This window comes from Lathyrus oleraceus, chromosome 2 (genome assembly GCF_024323335.1).
Source record: "Lathyrus oleraceus cultivar Zhongwan6 chromosome 2, CAAS_Psat_ZW6_1.0, whole genome shotgun sequence".
Taxonomy (NCBI): Eukaryota; Viridiplantae; Streptophyta; class Magnoliopsida; order Fabales; family Fabaceae; genus Lathyrus; species Lathyrus oleraceus.
Genome location: NC_066580.1, coordinates 385,187,719 through 385,199,202, shown reverse-complemented (window position 1 = coordinate 385,199,202; position 11,484 = coordinate 385,187,719).

The following is an 11,484-nucleotide window of genomic DNA, read 5'->3' as shown; positions in this document are numbered from 1 at the left end:
GGTCAAGAGCTAGTTTTTCTTGGAAAGTCATTTTTTATGGTGTAAGATTATAGGTCATTTTGTCTGAACCCTAGTTTGGAGGTCAACTTCCCAAGATCATAAATTTCTTAATTTTTACAAGATGAAATCCATTCTAATTCCATGATAAAATTATAGATGTCTACGTCAACTTTGATGTTTGGAGGAAGTTCAAATTCAACTTGAAAATGCATGTGCCAAGAGGAAACATTATAGGTCACTTTGGACCTTTACCATTGAACAAGTAATTTTCCTCAACTTCTAAAATGCATAACTCCTTCATGCCAAACCCAAATGAGGTAAAATTTGTGACCAAACTGAATAGATTTGAAAGATGTAAAACTTTGATGAAGGAACATTTTTCATTTGAAGTCCATAGAAAAAGTTATTCAAGGTGGAAGAAGTGAACATTTGACTTGGGACTTAGAAAATTTTCAAATATGTTTGATTTCCCAAACTTCCACCTCAAATTTCACCATGATCCAAGCTTCAAATGAAAAAGTGTTCAAAAGGAAAGTTGTTCCTATTAATATCACCTTTCCAAAAAGTCCAAGATTATCTCATTTGGCCAAAGAATGAAGAACTTGTGAATGGGTGCAATGTGAGGTACCATTTGGAAGAAATTCATGATTCAATTCAATTCAACAATGCATGGCTTAATGCAACACTTTCAGCATGGCATGTGCACACTTTTGGACCTTTGCCAATCATTATTTGGGCTTTGTACACGCCCATGCTAGCTTATGAAGGAACTTTCTATTTTTTAACTTTTGAATGGAAATGTGTAAGCAACACATGCATTGGCTATAAATAGAGAAGCAATATGATCAGAACTTCATCAACACCTTGCCCAAGCTTTGCCAGACCAATCCATACCCTCCATTGCATAGAATTTCTGAGGATTTCTTTTGAAATCGAGATTGATCTTCATCTTCTTTTTGGAAATTCAAACTCCAGAAATTCATTTCCCTTTTCATATCAATTGGTTTCTACAAGCAAGAGGAAGAGAAAGCAAGCAAATCCAGATCAAGATCAAGTGAATTTGAATAAACTCGAAGGTGATTTTCCAGAAACTTCATCTTTTCGATTCTCTCTCAATTCTTCACCATTATTTGTGATTTTTGGTTGGATGAAGTCCTACTCATGTAGGCAACAAGATTGAGTTGCTTTGAGGTCAAATTGAAGCAACTCAGTTCATGATCCTCAAAATTCAAATCCCTGCATTTTTTTGTATACTTGGAATTGGAGAAATTCAAGGCCAGATTCGTGCTCCTGGGCATCTTTCCTACAAATTAGTGTATTCACTTTTCATTTTTCATGAAGTTGAGCTTGAACCAAACCGGTGGTGATCTCCGGAAAAGATGACTGGAGCTAGGGCTCCGGCGAAACAAAGGCTCTAGTGGTGCGTTCATTATGATTACCATGCGTACAACGCATTGAACAAGACATATGGTGGAACGTGCACGTGTGGCCATCAGATATGCCACCTCAATTAATGTTTTCCTCTTGTTTTCATTTAATCCACTTATTTTGATTAATTCATATTAATTTCATTTTAATCCAAAAAATATGGGACTTTCACCAAAAATCTTTAAATGTTTTCCTCTTTCATTTTCTGAATTAAATTATTTTTTGGATAAACTTTGATATTTTTCATGAATTATTTTTTTTATGCATATATTTAATTGTTTAAAAACACTTCTGACCTTTTAAAAATCATGAAATTCTTTGTCTAAGGTCCTTTGACCTTGTTTGACCTAGGATAAATCTCCAGGCCAGTTATTTGATGTTTTGAAGGGGTTTTAGGTTTTGACCAAACTAAATTTAATTTAAATACATTTTATATTTGATTTTTAATTGATTAATTGTGTAAAAATTATGTTGAGCCATCATTATTGACTTGTGATGTTTGACTATGTGTTTGGGCCTTGGTCAAGGTTGATATGACTTTTCTTAAGTTAAAATCATTGGATTTAGGGGATTGATGAAATGTACATTCATCTCCCAAAATGAATGAATGATTTTAATTTGATAAAATTCCTCCCATGGCCAATTTGTGTTTCTCTCATCCCCCATCTCTCTTCATCTTCAATCCCATTCTTTCCCATCCCTTTCATTGACCAATGAAATATCAATATCCTAAGGCTAATTGGTTCATCAATAACCATGTGTTAGATGAACCAATACAAGTATGGATGAGATAGGTCCATCAATAACCATATTTTCTTTTAGTGTGTGGTATGTTTTAGGAGTTTGGTCCATTATACCAAATATCTAACATGCATTAACACCTAAATTTTTATTGCCCAGCCTCAGATAGTTGTGACTTCTACATAAGTCCAATTGTGATTGCTTAACATAGAGCTAAATTGGACCCTAAAGGCATAGCATTCTAGTAAGTGAGATTGTAAGTCTCCCATAGTTCATGGTATTGTGTGGAAACTTGGCCGTTTTTCCTTCCTTTGGAAGATGTCTTGGTTCAAAGATACATACTTGTGAATAGATGGTTGAGTGTTCTTCAACGAATGACTTAATCAGTTGAAAAGCAAAACATCACTAACATCTAATCAACTAAAATTTGACTAATTTGTATTAATATTGCTTTTATTTTCAAGTCATTTACTTTATGCAATTTAAATTCAAGTCATTTACCATTCATCTGTCATTTACATAGTATTTAATTTATTTATGTTTATGTCATTTTCACTTTGCTCATTTGAGCCATATATTGGGATTGTATACATGTGTTTGTGTATCTTGTTTGTGCTTGTGGTCTTAGGACCTTAAAATACTTAATAAACAACAAAAACCCTAAAAAATATTTGTGTGGACTATTGGTTTAAGCTTTGAACTTAGAATTAGGCAACATTCAATATGCAAAAGGATCTTGGCCAATGCCAACATTTCTGAGACTAAGTTATTGTAATTTGAGCTTTCATATGATGCAAGTTTTGGACCCCCTTGAATTCATCTGCTACATGGTCTTGATGCAACTGTTATTTTGATCTTGTGTCTAATGCTTTATTTTGAGTTAATCAAAAAGTATTTCATCTGATACATGAGAAGACAAAAAAGATTGTTAGCTATGAACTTATGTGCTTGGATGTGGCCATCTTTATTTGATGACTTTCTCTTAATATTGCTAATTGCTTGCTAATTATTTCTTGACCCAAAGTCCAAAGGGAAAGTGGGTTTTCTATATGACATTCTTGTCTGTTGGATTGCATCCCATTGGTCAGATCTTTTTAACTCTTAACTCTTAATTTTATGCTTAGGATTAGTCACTTCATCTCCTCCCACTTCTTAAATTTCAAAATCTCTTCCCATTTTCAAAAACTTTCTTTGCTTGTGTTTCAAAAACATAGACTTTATTGCAAATTAGAAACTTTGGCCTTGTGCCATTGCATTTTTAAACTATTTTCTTAAATCAAACTTGTAAATGACTCTAATCATATTGACTTAAAATTTCAAAAAGACAAAAAGAAATAACACTCATTCAAACCTTTGGGTCCCTTTGTGCCTCTTTCAAACTTAAATTTTGATTAAAAACAATCCACTCATTTTTGAAATTGATATCACAAACTACGAGGTTTTGATCCCTCGTTTTTATGTTGGTACGTAGGCACAAGTCCGAAGGTCTTGTCAAACACAAAAATATAATCAATGAATTCTTTTCTCATCCCCACACTCTATTTGTTACAAACTTCTTTTATACCAAAAACACATAGACACATAAAAAAGGGCTCCCTAGAACACTTTGGGTGCTAACACCTTCCCTCTGTGTAACCAACCCCCTTACGTGTAATCTCTGGCATTTTATTAGTTTTGATTTGAAAACTTCTTATCTCTGGGTTTTGTTCGTACTTTTCCCTTTTCCTTTGGAAATAACAAAAGCACGGTGGCGACTCTGGTTTTATTGACGTTAAGTTTATTCATAACTTAATGGTCATGAATTTACCGCTATAGAAATTAAGTGGCGACTCTGCTAGGGATTAGTCCTCAGTGAGTTTAGCCTACTTTTTTATGTGTATATAATTGTATATTTTATTGTTTGTATATTTGTTTTGTGTGATATAATCTTCTTGTTGTGCTTGGTGAACTCTGAGTGGTGAGATAAGTTCTAACCCGAACTTGAGTGCAATTAAGATAGGAGGATGGTATAGTCATGTTCGACTTGTGTGGAGTAGTCCTTAAAAAGTTGGCTTGAGATCCATCTACTCAGTGGAGACCCTTTTGGAGCTATTAATATCACACAAGTCATTTGTGGTTAGGCATTACTTTCTCTGATTTGGGGTCCGAGAAGCTGAGGACCGTAGAACATTTAACCCAACTTGGCCTATTTAGGACGTAGTGCGGAGACTGTTCAGGTGTAGACTTGATAACAGTTGTTACGCGATACTATACTCAGATGAGTTTCTCTTGAGAATATTATGGGTTGATGAGTCAGTCATCCTAACCTATAATATCTGATATATGGAATTAAGACTCTGGGAACTTTTTAGAACATGACCTACAGGTTTTATCCTTAGTACACTCCTTTGAGATGGTTCTTAACCTGACTCCATGCTCGTGACTCACAAAAAACCCTTTGATTCTTGGTTGATCCAATCAAGTCTTGTCGATATCAATGGAACTTGGTTGTTGATAAGGTGAAAACCATAATCCACCAAAATTGATGATTGATCTTGACAATGACTCGATTCATCCCTTAACCTCTATTTATGTTTGCCTTGTGTGTGATCCCTTGTTTGTGATTGTTGCATCCATGCATTCATGTGTATCATGACATTCATCACATAAAATATAATTTCATGGAACTAAGGTCTTATTTGCAAATATTTTCAGACCATAGATTATGGACGAAGGAACACTAAGAAGTATAGTTTCAGATGTCCTATTTTGAAAGAGCTAAGGAAGTTATCATCCTTTGTATTAGATCCCTTGGACTTCAAGAAACGTCATGGGAAGCTTCTACCTGTGCTATCTACTGATGTGGTTGAAGGACTCTTGAGTGTTTTGGTTAAGTTCTATGACCCTCTCTACCGTTGCTTCATTTTTCCCGATTATCAACTTATGCCTACGTTAGAGGAGTATGCCCATTTCTTGGGAATACCTATTTCTGACAAGGTTCCTTTTAGTGGATTGGATGAGATTCCCATATCTCATATTATAGCTGAAGCTCTCCATCTGAAGAAGTCTGAGATTGAGGCTTATTGGGTGAAGAAAGGAGGAATTTTTGGGTTGACTTCTAAGTTTCTCATAGGGAAAGCTACTGCCTTTGCTCAAGCCAGTAGCGTGGATGCTTTTGAAGCCATCTTTGTATTGCTCATATATGGTTTGGCTTTTTTCCCTAACATTGACGGTTTTATTGATATTAACGCCATTAGAATCTTCTTGATTGGGAATCTTGTTCCTACTCTATTGGGTGACATGTATTTCTCTTTGAATTTGAGGAATTCTAAAGGTGGTGGAACATTGTTGGTCTTCCCCCAAGCAGTTGGTTTATCACTTTTTTCCTCCCCAACGGCAAGTCAGTTTTCCCAACTAAGTTTGTAACAGCCTCCCCATCTGAGTTGTAGGCGTATATCATCAACAGTTTGCACAGATTCAGCATCGAGTTTTGTTTCCCGCATGTGCCACCGGAGTTCACTCTGCAAGGTTGTCTCCCATTTGCTATGGTATTGACCTAATATTCCCCGCATAATTGATGATTTAGGTCCTCAACAGATCTTTTCTCCTTCCTCGGCAGGGTTTGAGATATTCAGAGATGGATGATTTATATTCATCCCCATTTTTTTCTCCAGTCGATGCTTCCATCCAATCGAGATTAGTCGAGTGTTGTAGCAATGATTCAGATCAGTGACATTTGTATCATTTGTGATTGTTTTGTCAGCATAATCATCAATCATATATACATATACATTCATACATCAAATATTTCATTATGCATTGTTATTAAATTTGATTCCTTATTTTTCTGATCCTCTGTTATGGTGATATTATTTCTCCATGCAAATTTGGTGCATCTGTCCTCCCTCAATTGTAGAGTGTCAGTCCCTTAAGCAGAAAGAATTTAACCTTTCTCAATCCTCACTGAGTTATTGCCCCGTGGATGATTATTCCTTTAGTTACTTCCCCAGTTGATTATCTGGATGGAACCATTCCCCCTGAGTTATATCCTCATCGGGTCGAGTCTTTGTTTGGTTGTTTCTTTCTAGCTCTTACCTAGATAGATGCATTTGGCCTCCCACCAAAAATTTATTACCCAGTAACTGGTAATATTCTTTTCAGTTTGCGAGTACCTTAATTTTACCCAATACCCGGTAAAAGTAATCTACTTCCTCTTTATTTTTCCCTAGTGGATTCGTTTTATGTCTTCCCAGGTAGTATATTCTTGATATGTTCATCCTAACCGATGACGGATATTCTTCCCTTTAAGTTTATCCTTGATATGTTCATCTTAATCGATGAAGGATATTCTCCTCTTTGTGGTTTTCTACCCAGGTAAAAGCTAGTTATAATCCCTATTTCATTCTCCACAGAGTTAGTCCTTGATATGTTCATCCTAACCAATGACGGGTTTCCTCCTCTTTGCGGTCTTCTTCTAGTAACCGGTAGTTGTAACTCCTACTTTTCCCTATGAGTCTATCCTTGATATGTTCATATTTACCGGTGACGGATATTCTCTCTCTGGTATTCTATACAGTAACTGATAGATATAACTCCTATTTTTAACCAGGTGGTTTATCCTTGATATGTTCATCTTAATCGATGACGGATATTCTTCCCTTGAGTCTATCCTTTATATGTTCACTTTAACTAGTGACGGATATTCTCTTTCTTTGGTCTTCTGACCAATAACTGGTAGTTGTAAATCCTATTTGATGTTTTCCCCAGCAGGTTGTTCTTACCCAGTAACCGATAACAAACATACCTCCCTTTCCTCAGTGAGTCATCAGTGATATGTTTACCCTAATCGGTAACTGATGTCTCTCTGACGGAATACATTATCTTCCTACCCAGTAATCGGTAATAGGTAATGTGACTTAGTTACTCTTGTGTTGAAGTTCATTCTTCCCCAGTTGAGTTTAGTTCAGGTATTCTGTTTTATTCTGATCTACTCGTCCCCCCCCCCCCCCCCCGCAGTTTCTCCTTTTATCCTCAACCGAGTCCTTCTATTGATTTATTTTCATGGAATTCCCTTGTGTTCTCCAGCAATTTTCAAGTCGTAGCCTGGCCTATGCATAACTTTTATTACCCAGAGTCTCTGTCTCCCTAGTGAGTGTTCCTTATGGAATGCATTATACTCCTGTGGACTTTCAGTCTCTCCGGATTCTTTTCCTTTGTGGAAATATTTTCCCCACAAAGATTCCTTTTAACATTCATATCATATGCATTATGAGGTCTCTTAGTGACCAAAATTTGTTTCTATATGTTGTTATTTAAGTCCATTTTACTGAGTTGATACAAAGATTTTAACCTTCACCTCCTGAGTCAGAATGTCCTTAAATAGGGGCAGCTGTAAGACCCTAATTTTGACTCTAAGATCCCTCATGATATCTCATCATATGCATTAGCTTTGGGATCACACCTTGGCATCCTCCTTACCCCTCATTCATTGGGTTTTGTATTGGGAGAGATCACCAAGCACTTTTGATTGTATCATACTTTGTTTTTCATTATTTACTAACCAAAATACCATAAATATGTCAATGTATATGGGTCCCTATTGTAAGACCCCAATTTTGACCCTAAGATCCCTCATGGCATCATAACATTGCATTTTGCATAGTCTCAAGGATCATAAGCATCTTGGTTCCCTTTGCCTTTGGGTGGGGTCTCTTGTGAGTAGTTTGAGATCACCAAGCATGCTTGAATTGTATATTATTCCTTTCCTCATTTCTTTTATTAACTGAAAAGCACAAAAATATGTCACTAACATTTCTTGTTTGTAGCTTGAGCAGTCACAAGGTCAAGAGCTTCTAAGAGATCCTATGTGCAATGATATGATCAAGAGAAGATTAAAGCAAGCATGGTAATGGTTCCCAAAGCTCTCATCCTTCAAATATGCCTCCCAAGTATCCTAATTCATCATTTTGATCAAGCAAGTCAAGAGGTTTGAGGTTTGTTTCCCAAGGAAACCCTAATTCATCTGATCATCAATAATGCCTTGCTCATGAAGCAACCTCAACCCATGGTCAAATACAATCAAGGGAAGTTCTTTAATTCATCCTTTCATGCATATTTGAACTTATTTGAGTGCCCTCAATCATCAATTCATCAAGATATGAGGTGTGGACTTGAGAAGTTGATAAGTCAATTCATCTGACTATTTTGAAATACACTGAGACCTAACATTTTATGTATTGGTCAAATGGAGATGACCCCAAGAGAAAAAATGTTCTTAAGGAAAACATGAACAACTTTCATGTTCATCAAAATTTTATTTTAACCTTGGAAGGTAATCATACATTCCAATATATTATAGGTCATTTTGACCGAAACCCTAATTTTGGGTCAACTTCCCAAGAACATAACTCATTCATTTTTCATGATTTCGGGATGAGTCTTAATGCATTGGAAATATTATTATGTCCATTTCAAATTTTATGTTTAACAAAATTGCAAAATCTCAAAAAAAAATACATGTGATAATGCAAAACATTATAGGTCACTTTGGACCAAATGCATTGAAATGTGAAAAAGTCCAACTTAAAGTGCCCATAACGTCTTCATTAAAAATCCAAATGATGCCAAATTTAAGTCCAACTTGATTGTCTTGAAAAGATCTACAACTTCCATGTTGAAGATTTTATCATTTGGAGCTTGCATCATTGAGACAGAGGGGCTTGAGCATTGGCCAAATTTGGAAACTTCACATATGCATGTTTTGCACCCTACACTTCAAGCTCAAATTTCATTAATTTCCAAGGCCCAATTGGAGTTTTGATCAACATAGAATTTGTTCCTTATGCAACAAGCTTTCCAACCATTACTCATAAGGTTGCATTTGGAGTTTGGAAGCATAATTTTCGAAGACATGAAGAATTAGGTGCATTTTTGGAAATTCATTTCAAACACCATGCATGATCCATTAACATTCCATCTGCACGTCCATTTCTTATTTGGTGATGTATAGCAATCAATTCCAATCAGAATTGGACCCTCCATGCGCCTGTACAGGCCCATGCATGGAGGCCCTCTTCTCCCATGCACACGAGTTAGCTCATGCATTCAGCCATCTCCATCTATAAATACCATGCCATAGCTTCACAATTCTTCAACCTAATGGCACCTAAACCTCTGCTAAATTGAATCCACACCCATACCAAAGGAACAAATCTCATTTTTCTCAAAAATTTCAGATCTGAAATTCAATTGCATTGATTGATTTTTAAGATCCATAGTTCCTAAACCTCTTCACCTTGATCCATTGAAGCTTCTGTTTGCAAAAGGAGTCAAAGATCGTGACTCAATTCTTCACAATCCAAAGGTTTTGCTCAACTATATTTTGCTTCGAATCTCTCATACATTGCTCCATTTGCCTTGATTTTATGTTGTCTGAAGTCCTCTACATAGAGGCATCATCATTGTGTTCTTAATTTTTTAAATCAAGCAAGTTCAGTTGAACACCACCAAAGTTCCATCTCTGATTTCTCTCTTAATAGGGATCTAGAGTGGAATTGAGTGGCATAGGAGTGATGTACATCACTCCACCTTTCGAACGGTACCTGGATCGTGCGTTTTCATGCACATTTTTTCTTCGGCAATTCTGAGCTCTCACTGGAGCTAGCCAGAGAAGACGGTGGCGCTGGCCACCATCCGTTTGCCAAATTAAGTCACAGCCGTTGGATCATGCTTCCAGATCTAATCAGGTCCATTGGATGTCATGACTTTATTTAATTCATTATGTTACTCATTGACTGAGGTTCATGGTGCGCGCGCATGCCAATGCCATTGGATCCTCCACGTCATTTAATGAGACACAATCCAACGCGTGTGGATTTTTCATATTTTCATTTTCTGATTTTAATTTCCATTTCATTTTTTAATTCCATTTCATTTTCTAAAATCCATATCTCTTTCATTATTGGTCCAAAAATTATGGGACCAATTGCATTATTTCTCTTTTAATTTCTAGTTTCTAAAAATGATTTTTAATATTTTTATTTTGTCATTTGCTATTTTTTAATAATTTTCTCTTTTCTGGTTATTTTTAATTCATTTTAAATAGTTTTTGATATTCAAAAAATACAAAAATATTTTCTCAACCTCTTTGAATGATGATAGATCTATGAAAATATTCTCATCAATTTATTAATTGATTTGAGATTTATTTGAGATTTTAGTTCAATTAGGTTAATTTTATGCATTTTTAATTGATTTAAAATAGTTTCTGAATTTTAAAAATGCTGAAATTTTTGTCAAACTTTTTTTGACCTTGTCGAACTTGGGATAATTCACTTGGACTTTTCAAAGTTGATTTGAAGTGAATTTGAAGTTTGACTTTTCTTTAATATTTTAATTCAAGTTTATTTTTAAATATTAAAAATGCCAAAAATATTTTGTTTATTTCTTGACTTTCAATCTTCATCTTGCTTCTGTTTTCTATTGTTTGACCTTGATCTTCCCTATCTTTGGTCAACATTTGTTGATTGGTACATTCCATTTCATTTAATGCACTTTAATTCTTCATTTCTACTCTTCATCTTCTTCTTCTTCTCCTTCTTTTCTTTTTTGATCAATGAGTTAAAGGTTGATGGTTAGCATTGATTAGGGAGGTTTAATCTTCCTTGATTCAAATCTAATTCATCTTGATCAAATGATCAAATGATCAAATGAATGACTTTGCATTAAGGATAGATTGCTTTCTAAATCATGCAAAGGATTTAAATCAATACAAGATCATTTCTCATCTTCTTTTTGGCATGGCAAGTTGTTGGAGTTTGATTCACTAATCAAGACCTCTAACTTGTGTTGTTGCCTACATTATTATTGACCGATCTCAGATAGTTGTGACTTCTACATAAATCCAATTATGATTGCTTAACATAGCGCTAAATTTGCCTTATGGCACACTAACTACTAACACTAACCATTAACCATTAACATTTACTTTTTGCTCTTTACATTTATGCAATTTACTATTCTTGTCCATATTATTCATTTGCTTTTCCCCTTTGCTCACTTGAGCACATGTTTATGTTAATGCAATTTGCCTTTTGCTCACTTGAGCACATAATTGTGTATATACTATTGTGCTTGTGTTTTGTTTTGATTGTTGTGGACCAAATGCACAGAAATGGACAAATGGACTTAGTTTCTAGGACTTTCCCTATGCAAATTGGAGTAAAAGGACCTTAATGTTGAAGATGGATTAGAAGAACCAAATCTCTAAACTCACTCTTGTCCATTCTTGATTTACTTCATGGAACTTTTGATGTGTGTGCTTTTGTGCTAGGGAAT